The sequence below is a fragment of the Pinus tabuliformis genome, chromosome 3_1 (assembly GCF_031772625.1).
Source record: "Pinus tabuliformis cultivar Carrire ecotype Pingquan chromosome 3_1, CPIR1, whole genome shotgun sequence".
Classification (NCBI taxonomy): domain Eukaryota; kingdom Viridiplantae; phylum Streptophyta; class Pinopsida; order Pinales; family Pinaceae; genus Pinus; species Pinus tabuliformis.
This window is the reverse complement of record NC_142301.1, coordinates 158,130,275-158,141,008: the sequence shown is the minus strand read 5'-3', so window position 1 is coordinate 158,141,008 and position 10,734 is coordinate 158,130,275.

Here is a 10,734-nt window from a genome sequence, read left to right as displayed (position 1 = left end):
CTTAGTGACAACTTCCTGAACTCCAAGCATATATCGAAGTTTAGTGAACTTCGCCTCTGTGAGAGCCTTTGTGAAGATGTCTGCAACCTGATCATCTGTTGGACAATATTGCACTTCAAGAACATGGTCATGAATGAGCTTTCTGATGAAGTGCATGTGTAGTTCAATGTGTTTGCTGCGCTGATGCTGGACTGGATCTTTGCATAGCTGAATGGCACTTTGATTATCACACCAAAGTGTGGTTGGATGCTGCTGCTCAAAGCCAAACTCTGATAGGATCTGACGAAGCCACAAGGCTTCCTTACTAGCTTCCACGGCACCACGATACTCTGCTTCTGCTGACGAAAGAGAAATGGCAGCCTGTTTCTTACAAGCCCATGTAATAGGTCCTGAACCAAGAGTGAAGACATAACCGGCAGTAGACTTCCGATCATCAGGGTCACCAGCCCAATCAGAATCAGTGAAACCAACTAACAGAGGAGCTGCTTTGGCACTGTAATGAATCCCAAACTGTACTGTACCTCGAACATAACGAAGTATTCTTTTAGCTGCTTTCCAATGACTTTCACGGGGGTTTTGCATAAAACGAGCAACAAGGCCAACAGCAAAGGAAAGATCAGGACGAGTATGGGTTAAATACAAGAGTTTTCCTACAAGTTGACGGTATAAGGTAGCATCAACTTCAGGAGAAGTACAAGAGACTGAAAGTTTGACTCCAGACTGAAAGGGAGAAGGGGCTGGCTTACAGTCTTCCATGTGAAAATGACGAAGAATATCACAAGCATACTTGGACTGGGAAAGGGAAATACCCTCCTTGGATTGCAAGACTTGAAGACCGAGAAAATAGTGTAAGTGTCCTAAGTCTGTCATTTCAAATTTCTTTTTAAGGCTAGACTTCACATGGTTTATAAGGTTGGGATCACTACCAGTAAGGATAAGATCATCAACATAAAGAACAAGGATGATAAGAGAGTTGCCCACTTTCTTGGTGTAGACAGTATTGTCAGAATGACACCTAGAAAAGCCAGATTCTAAAAGAAAGCTATCCATTTTGGCATACCAAGCCCGAGGAGCTTGCTTGAGACCATAAAGGGATTTCTTAAGTCGACAAACAAGGCTGGAGTCTGTTTGTATGAAGCCAATGGGTTGTTCCATATAGATTTCTTCCTGCAAGTCCCCATGCAAGAAGGCAGATTTAACATCCATCTGATGGACTTCCCATTTTAAAGAGGCAGCAAGGGAAAGAACAAGGCGGATAGAGTTCATTTTGGCAACAGGGGAGAAGGTTTCAGTGTAGTCAATGCCTTCAACCTGTGAAAAGCCCTTAGCAACAAGACGAGCTTTATGTTTATCAACTTTCCCATCTGGTCCATACTTGGTTCTGTAAACCCATTTACATCTAACAAGTTTGCGTCCCTTTGGTAGAGGAACAAGATCCCATGTATCATTTGTCATCAATGAATGATATTCTTCATTCATAGCTGCTTCCCAATGTGGATGGCCTGAAGCTTCTGCAAAAGTGTCAGGATCATGATTTACTGGAGCTTGAGCCAGTAAAGAAGAGGCTCTTTCAAACTGAGAACGTGTACGTCGCTGATCTGTAGGATCACCGGCAAGATCACCTGCTGCATCCCGAGTAGCACGGACCCATCTTGGAAGTTGAGGATCCTGAGAAGGTGGGGGAGGATTGTCATCCTCACTTTCATCATCTGAAGAAGAAATGTTTTCAAAAGTAGAAGAGATAGGAAGAGGTGGCACATCCGCCGGACTAGGCTCGCAGGCCGATTTATTTTCATCAAATTTTACATCTCTTCTAATGATAACATTTTTGGACTTAAATGGAATAAGTCTATAACCTTTTACATCTTCAGAATATCCAACAAAAGTACATTTCTCACTCTTAGGTTCTAAAGCTTTATGCTTTTCATCTGGAATATGGGCCCATGCTTCACTTCCAAACACACGAAAGTGACTTACATCTGGTTTAATGGAACTCCAAGCTTCTTCTGGAGTGATATTCTCTAGAACCTTAGTAGGAGTGCGATTGATTATATAATTTGCACAATTAATTGCTTCGGCCCAAAAACTAAGACTGAGTCCTTTAGATTGCAGCATACAATTAGCCATTTCCTTTAAGGTGCGATTTTTCCTTTCAGCTACACCATTTTGTTGTGGAGTGTATGGAACAGTATGTTGCATTTGAATTCCATTTTCGGTGCAAAAGTTGATGAATGTGTTTTTAACATATTCTCCACCATTATCAGTTCTTAGCTTAAGAATTTGATGTCCAGATTGTTTTTCAACAAAGGCTTTGAAGGCCAAAAAAGTGTTAAATACTTCGCTCTTGAGTTTTAAGAAGTATACCCAAGTGCGTCTGGAGAAATCATCAATGAAAGTTAAGAAGTACTTGCAGCCAGAGAATGAAGCAACAGGAAGAGGACCACATAAATCACTGTGCACAAGCTGTAAAGGGGCTGAGGCGTGCCAAGAGGCACGTTTGTCAAAACTGTCCCGATGATGTTTTCCGAGTACACATCCGGAACAAACACCATCTCTGCAAGATACCATAGGAAGACCTGTCACCATATTTTCTTTACATAGATGCTGAAGGGAGCGATAGTTTAAGTGACCAAATCGCTCATGCCAAAGTTTGCTCACTTCATCATTATGAGCAACAAATACTGAGGGAAGATTTGATGACCCAAAGTTGTGAAACTTATACAACCTTTTGGAATCATCAGCAAGACCAGTAGCTAGAATCTGTTTAGGATCTTTTAGATCCTTGATTACAACATCATGAGGTGAAAATTCAACAATTTTACCTTCACCTGAATGAGTTATCTGATAGACAGATAGAAGGTTGCAGGATAAGGTTGGAACACATAATACATCATTAAACTGACCATTGTCTAGATGAACAGTTCCAGTCCCTACAACATTAAGAGATCTATCATCACCAATATATATATTTTTGGTGTTACAATCATTTAAAGAAGAAAACATGGCTTGGTTTTTGGCCATGTGACAAGAGGCTCCAGAATCAATGAGCCACTCATGAGAATGAGAAGAAGAAGAAGATACATTTAATGCATAACCAGACTGAGATGATTGACAATGACATGCAGAAAGTGCCATTCCGGAAGTTGAAGTTGAAGTAGGCTCCACATGGATGTTATGTTTCTTCATTGCGGCTTCCAAGGCTTCCATCTTCTTAAAGCATTTAGATTCTAAGTGGCCATCTCGATTACAAAAGTTACAATGTCTATCAGTCTTCTTCCATTTGTTTTTATTGGTCTTATCATTTTGCTGAAATGATCTTTCATTTTGAGGCTGAGATGGTTTAGGACCATTCTTTTGAGGATATGACTTCTTAGGATTCTTTGAATTTGGTTGCTGCTGGGCGGCTAACGCTTTCGTGGAAGAGTTTCCAAGATTAAGAAGACCAAGGTGTAAGAGTTTTTCTTGTTCTCTTATTAAGGAATCACAAAAGGAGTCAAAGGAAGGGGCCTTGTAGTCTTGTCCTTGACAAATGAAAGCTTCCCTTGTAGAATGGAAAGTGGAAACAAATACAGAGTAGGCTGGTCCCAACTTAGTAAGGATGGAATAAATAAGGTTACCATCTTCTTTCTTAACTTTAACACCTTCCAAGAGATATCTAAGGGTCTTGAATTTGGACAAGAAATCTTCAATGCAAGAAAAATTATTAGGATCCAAAGTAAGCAGCTCATTTTCAAGTTGATGGGCTCTAATTTCATTTTTAATCCCAAAAACTTTAGCAAGTTTTTCTAATGCTTCATGAGGAGTCTCAAGTTCTGCAATGTGGAATCTAAGATCAGGAGAAACAGACATCCCTATCAAACCACGTGCTTGATCTTGTCTATTTTCCCATTTTGCCGCCTTGTCTTCATCTTTTGGTTTCTTCTCTTGGTCTGTGGCTATTCTGTAGAGACCTTTACTTCTAAGTAAATCTCCCATGTAGGCTACCCATTGGAAGTAGTTAGTGCTGTCAAGAATGACTTGGCATGGACTTTCCATTTTTTGAAAAAAACTGAAGCTGAAGATGCTGAAAGTAAGTGGTCCAATGGATAGATCTCGAAAAAATAGGCGGTTTTAAAAAAAACGGCTCTGAAAAAGGCTTCCGGATGAAGAAGTTATGGCTTTTTAAAAAAAATTGTTGACGTTGCCGGCAAAGTGCGCGAATGTGCGGGAATGAAAAAATCCGCCCCCACAAAATGGAGACTTGAACCCAAGACCTCTACTCTCTTAAAATAGCTTTGAACCAATTGATCTATACAAAAAATTTGAGAGAGAGAGAGAGAGAGAGAGAGAGAGAGGGGGGGGGGGGGCTTGATTTGCGTGCTTGCCTTGAGAAAGCTCTTTTTCCCTACAAAACACAAAACACAAAACCCAACACGAATATGCAAAGAAAAACGAACCTTGCGGCTCGAAGTTAGCTTTAGCCAAAAAACTAGAAATTTTTTTAAAAAAAATCTCAAAGTTAGCTTTAGCCGAAAAACTAAATATTTTTCTCAATGTTTCTGATTTTCCGAGATCACACTAAGGTGCAGGGAAAAGAGCATACGCATGAGAAAAATCCTTCCTTTCTGTTTCTGATTTGCCCAGATCGCACAGAGTCGCAGGGCAAAGAGCATACGCAGAAATGAAAGGTATAGATCCGGTTAAAAAAAAGGCTAAATAAACCGAAACCGAAATAAGCAGAGAGAAAATAACAGTAAACTGCAAAAAACACTGTATACCTCCCGATCTGAAAAATGACGCAGCTAGGGCTACCGGAAACCTTTTCGCGTGAAACGAAAGGGGTTCCTCACTGAAACAGATGCTCCGAACGCAACAGAGCAGTCCTCTCGGCCCGAAAGCAGTCAGAAACAGCAGATCTAGGAAACAACAGATCTAGGAAACAACAGCCGCATGCAGTTCTACCGGCTTCAGATTTGGATCACCAACGGACGCGGCCCTCAAATAGCTCTGATACCATGTAGGAATTTACAGGGTAAGTTCCTCAGAAAGAATACCAAAAGGACACCGCTCACAACCAGATCTCAAATCAATACACCAGTATTTTTGACGTGGTTAAAACCCTCAGAGTGCAAGGAGGGAAACAGTCCACGGCCTGTCCCAACGTGGGTACTACAGGCAATTTATTAATCAAAGAATGAAAATTTACATAAGCTTCTCTCATGCACGGATTACCCGAACAATGACCCTCCATGCGCTTTAAATAGAACTCATGGACCAATCGGGTGTCAAGCCACGGATCAAGTGTCGATAATACCGAGGTGAGAGTGAACCGTCGGATCACTACATATCGTGACCGTCAGATTGTAAGTTACAATATGTACAACGGTAAAGAAACACACTTTACCTAACTCTAAACTAGACCAAGTTGAACTTAACTATATCCTATGTGTCGGAATATCCTAACAGAATGTTGCTTCTTTCCAGCAATTTATTTCATTATTTTCCATTTCAAACTCTAATGATAGATTTCTCATTGTATAGATCTTATTGAGATCTTTCCAATGATAGTTAAATCATCAAAATCTGATTTTGTATGAGAAAGATAGGCTGATTTGAACAATGAGGTTTTTTCTGGCTGCGGAATTGGACTTTAGCTGCGGAATGTGCACGGTTCTGTAGCTAAAAATCTTGAATACAAAGTTAGCCATTCATTTTTCATCATCAATCCAAAATTAATCAATACCTTCAGAAAAGTGAGCAAATAACTTATTCATTTCATTGATTCAAAATTATCATTTTTTCTTGACATGCAACGACTTAGTGTGGCGACTCAGTGTGGCGACTTTGTGATAACACTCAACTTGACTTCCCTTTGACCGGGGTCTTTTTCATCAAATTTGACCGAATGAACAGGACACCATCCATGTACTGACACTCCCCTAGCTACCCATGTGGCTTGTTTTGCTTGATGACACCTACAACCTAGAGTTTAACAAAACAGCTGCGGAAAGTTGGGCCAGGTGCGGAAAGTTGAGCTAGCTGCGGAAAGTTGAGCCAGCTGCAGAAAGTTAAGCTAACTGAAACAGTCAAACATCAGTGTTACGCATATTTTGGATTTTTTTTCAAGCATAGCTTTTTTTCTCTTCCGCACTTTCCTGTGGAGTTTCTGTAACCTTAAAAGAGAGTGATTCATCTTTAAAACAGAGGTTTTTAGTTGAAACAAAACCAATCAAAAAGATATTGATCCCTTCTCTAATTGAAAATTCCAGTGTTACTACACAATAAGCCCCAGGCTTCCCATACAGACAACAGATAAAATCTGATAAATAGTCAATGATACTAAGGTCGTGCTCAATAATAACATAATTGTTTGGCCTGAGCAGGGACTGGACTATTTGTGCAGCTTTATGTTGTAACAATACGTTGTTTTGAACCAAAGTATGCTGTAATTTTCCACCAGAAAAGATTTACTATATTAATTTTTCAATTTGAAGTGGTTTCATGACATCAGATGTGAATTGAGTGTGCGTATATGAATCACGGTTTTTTTTTTGTGCAATAAATGCCTAACAGTTGACTAGAACTTCCGTTGATTTTCTACGGTTTGTATGACACATTGGTTTCAAGATTCTCCACATCTGCATTGTCTACAAGATCTGGTTTCAGCACGCGTATAAACATTGTCTTCCCTATTCCATTTTCTCCCAACATTTAACTGGATGTAATGGAACAGGTACAGATGGGTGGCAGCGACTTCATGGGGTTTAATGATAGAGAGTCGTGTTCAATTGGAATACGTCTCTAAACAGGTGTAAGTTTACTAAGATGGAAGGTGTGTAATCAGGTTTTAAATGCCAGCATATAATTGATTCCCAATTAGAATTCCCTTCCTCAGGCACGCTGAATTCAATCACACATCAAACTATCAGTTAATTAACTCAAATTCCGTTTTTCTTCACGCGGCGGCAAAAAAGAGGCTCCAAAGAACCGAGGATTTCTCCCAAATCGCCACAAATTTATTCAAACGGTTTTTGGGTTATTTAATTTAACCCACCTGGCAAAAAAAACCCATGTTTTAGTTTTTTAAAATTCGTCTCCATTTGGGAAAATCGAACGTTTAAAATATGACGTTTTTCTATTGTTTACGCATTTTTCTGAGTTTTACTGTCAAGTGTATTACACAAGTACGATAACAGGGATGAAGCACTGGGCAATGTATTTTGGAATGCACATAATCCTAATTAGTCTGGAGTAGCTGGAAACTTCACTTAGCTTTTAGTACAAGTGATTCCAAACTGACCCCAAAACCTGTCCAATAACAACGTTGTCTGTCAGGGGAATCCTTTGCATATTTATCTTTCTATTCATGTAAATCAACGCTCTAATATTCTTCAAATTGGGATAGTCATAAAGCACATATGTTTCACTCCTTTTGCAACATATTCACAGTTGTTTTGTTCACTTTCAGGAAGACGCCATTGAAGATTTGCCTCTAACGCAGTGGCTGTAAGATCTTCCATGTCTCTGGATATATATCAATAATACCATGGAAATGAATAGCAGCTTGGTTTTTAGAGTCTTTTTTTTTTCATTCACAATTTTGTTACAAAAGTCCTGCACCATAAATACCTACAAACTAACTGGTATACAAGGAAGGCCACTGATTTTCTCACAAATGTTTGGCAGACAACTAGAGAAGGATTTTGCAGATTTTTTTCTTTTTTTCGTTTTTTTTTTTTTTTTTTTTTTTTATTAAGGCCACAATGAAAGATAGGATTGAGAATAGCCATAGATTGTTTTTCTTTTTTTTTCTTCTCTGAAATTGTAAAATTTTATAAAAATGATTAATGATTTTCAATTTCAGGCAGCAAATACTTCAAGAAAAACATGTTAAAAACAAGACTTTGACTAAGGTCTTAGGCTGGTTTTTTTATCGATCTGAGCTAGGTGAATAGGATAGAATCCATGTCGGGACAATTATGAAGATGCCCATGTGGTCGGTTTTTTCATTGAATGCTTATAACCTGCTAAACCTTGAAACAACTGCGGAATTCTCAGCTAGCTGCGGAATCAGGGCAGTTTCCGCAGCTAAGTTGCAAAACCTTATTAAAACAGGATACAGTGTTTTGAAGACCACTACAAAGCATAACCAGACAATTTTGGACAATTTGAACCTATCAAAGCAGTTGAGTTTCATTTTTTCATCATTTTTTTTTGAATCATTTGAAATGTTGAAGTTTATTTTGTCTCCTTTTTTTTTCTTTTTTACATAACAATTCTTTTTCTGATCCTCCAGATCACACAAAGTGCAAGAGGAGAGCATACTCAAGAATTATTATTATTTTTTTTTTTTACATAACAATCATTTTTCTGATCCTCCAGATCACACAAAGTGCAGGAGGAGAGCATACTCAAGAATTGTTAATTTTTTTTTCAGATGTAAGAAATAAGGTCTCCTAATTACACTTCCCCGGCAACGGCGCCAAAATGTCTAGTCAATTTAATGTCTTAAATTGCTCTACATATATTATCAATTCGGGTATCGTAAATTGATGAAGTGTGGTGCACTATATGTGCTTAGTTAACCTTTCTCTTACTTCGTTTTTTTATAGTTTATGTTGTTTTTGGGGTTTTGTTCTTGTTGGTTTTCTAAAGTGTTTAATGCAAATGGAAATCCTATTCTAAGGTCTTAAGAATACTTTTAAAGGACAAGTATGGATAAAGATTTCAAGACAAGGCCTATGTCCCTAATGGTAACTTCCAAAACTTAGCACTTCAAAAGAACTTAAAACATGTTATTGATGGAGTTAGTATTTAAACAAAAGTGTGAATATACAACTAGTTCAATCAAAATAAAATGCAATAACCAAACAATGAGCTAATGACTATGAGACCCAGTATCCTTGCTGCTTCAGCAAAAGGACAAGATGATTCTATCATGTCATTAGTTCAATCAAAATAAAATGCAATAACCAAACAATGAGCTAGTGACTATGAGACCCAGTATCCTTGCTGCTTCAGCAAAAGGACAAGATGATTCTATCATGTCATTAGTCATTAAAAGGCTATGTGCATCACTAATCTACAATCAACTTGAAATCAATTTATGTACAACTAATATACATGAGAAAAATGTAAAACAACAGTAATCAAAACAACTTTGTTATGTACAGCTAATATACATGAGAAAAATAAAATGCAAAATAAAATGACAACTATACAAGGCAGGGGCCCTCTGCCACCTATGAAATCAAAACAAAATTGAACACACTTGCATGAATTAAAATTGCATGAATGAAAAATCTAATCTATCAAACTTGAAAGCAATTAAATAACATAATAAAATCAAAGAAATATTTACAAAATGACATCTACTCTACCTTACATTCTACAAAGCAATATTTACAAAATGAAATCTACTCTACCTTACATTCTAATATGCTCCATGACATCTACTTCACATCTCCTTCCATGTTGAGAACATCAAAGCTTTATTCAATTTCTTCAAAAGTACAAAGTACAACAAAGTTCTCCAAAGCTTTCAAAAGCCATCAAGGAATAACTACAAACTTAAGAACTAGGAACTAAAAGACTAACAAATGAAGGAGAGAGATCTCCTATTTATACAAAAAGATGAGAGCCATCTCATTAATGAGAATCCATGAATCTCCCCCTTTACCTCTAGAGTCCTAATCAAAATAGGAACTGATATGACACATGTCTTTTTAGAGTTACAATACAATTAGGAGATGTGACACATATCCTCATGATCCCATGATTCTTTCCACTCAAATTCGAATTTGGCCTTGGGGTGCCACATAAGGGTCTTCTAGAAGCCTCCTTTCAACCTACACATGTCAACAATCTCAACCCATTTGTTAGGTATAAGCATATGCACATTATTTTCTAATGTTTAACCACAAATTCACTTAAAAGGCTTAGAAATAATAAATATTGGAAAAACATAAAGGTGGCCCAAAGATAATGAAAGTGGGATGAATGTGGTGACATAGTAGTGAAATGGAGGTGAAATGGAGGTGATATAATGGACATAATAGTGAAAGTGTAATGGAAATGAATGACATTTTCAAGACTCAACAAGTCATACACCAAAATATGCCATGACTTGTTGATCCCACTCTATGGGATCTTGTTTAATGTACCTACTTCATGCATGTTTGAAAAGGCCAGGTAGGTGATGTCCGTAGTTGATGATTGGTTTGTTAATAAAGAAGGAACATATATGAAAATATTTGGATTGACCAAGCATCCTCACATGCAACCCAAGTTTGTAACTGATTGAGTAGTATTGCAGGAAATATCACATCAAGTATACATAGGGGTAGGTGGAGTGATCTCACAAGTAAAGAAGCCTCCCTAGCCACACATGCCATTACACTTGGGCTCTTATCAGTTGAAGTACATGAAAGAAACCAGAGTAGAATATAATTCCCTAACACTATTTTGTTTTAGTGACATAATGTTCCACATATATGATCCCAAATATGTGGCTAAAAAGTTATTGCAAGCCATGCAGGTATAGGTGGGACCACCAATCAAAGACATGGGATGAGGAAGAGAAATATAAAATTTCCTTATTTTTCTCAGAGGTCATTTCAAAATAGGAAATAATTCTTTTGAAACAAAAAAGAGAAACATCAAGCCATGAGGGAATCCATTGCCTAGAAGTAGGTTGTCTAGCAAGAATAAGTTAAAGTTGTGTAGGATAAGAAGCTAAAACAAGACTATGAAGTA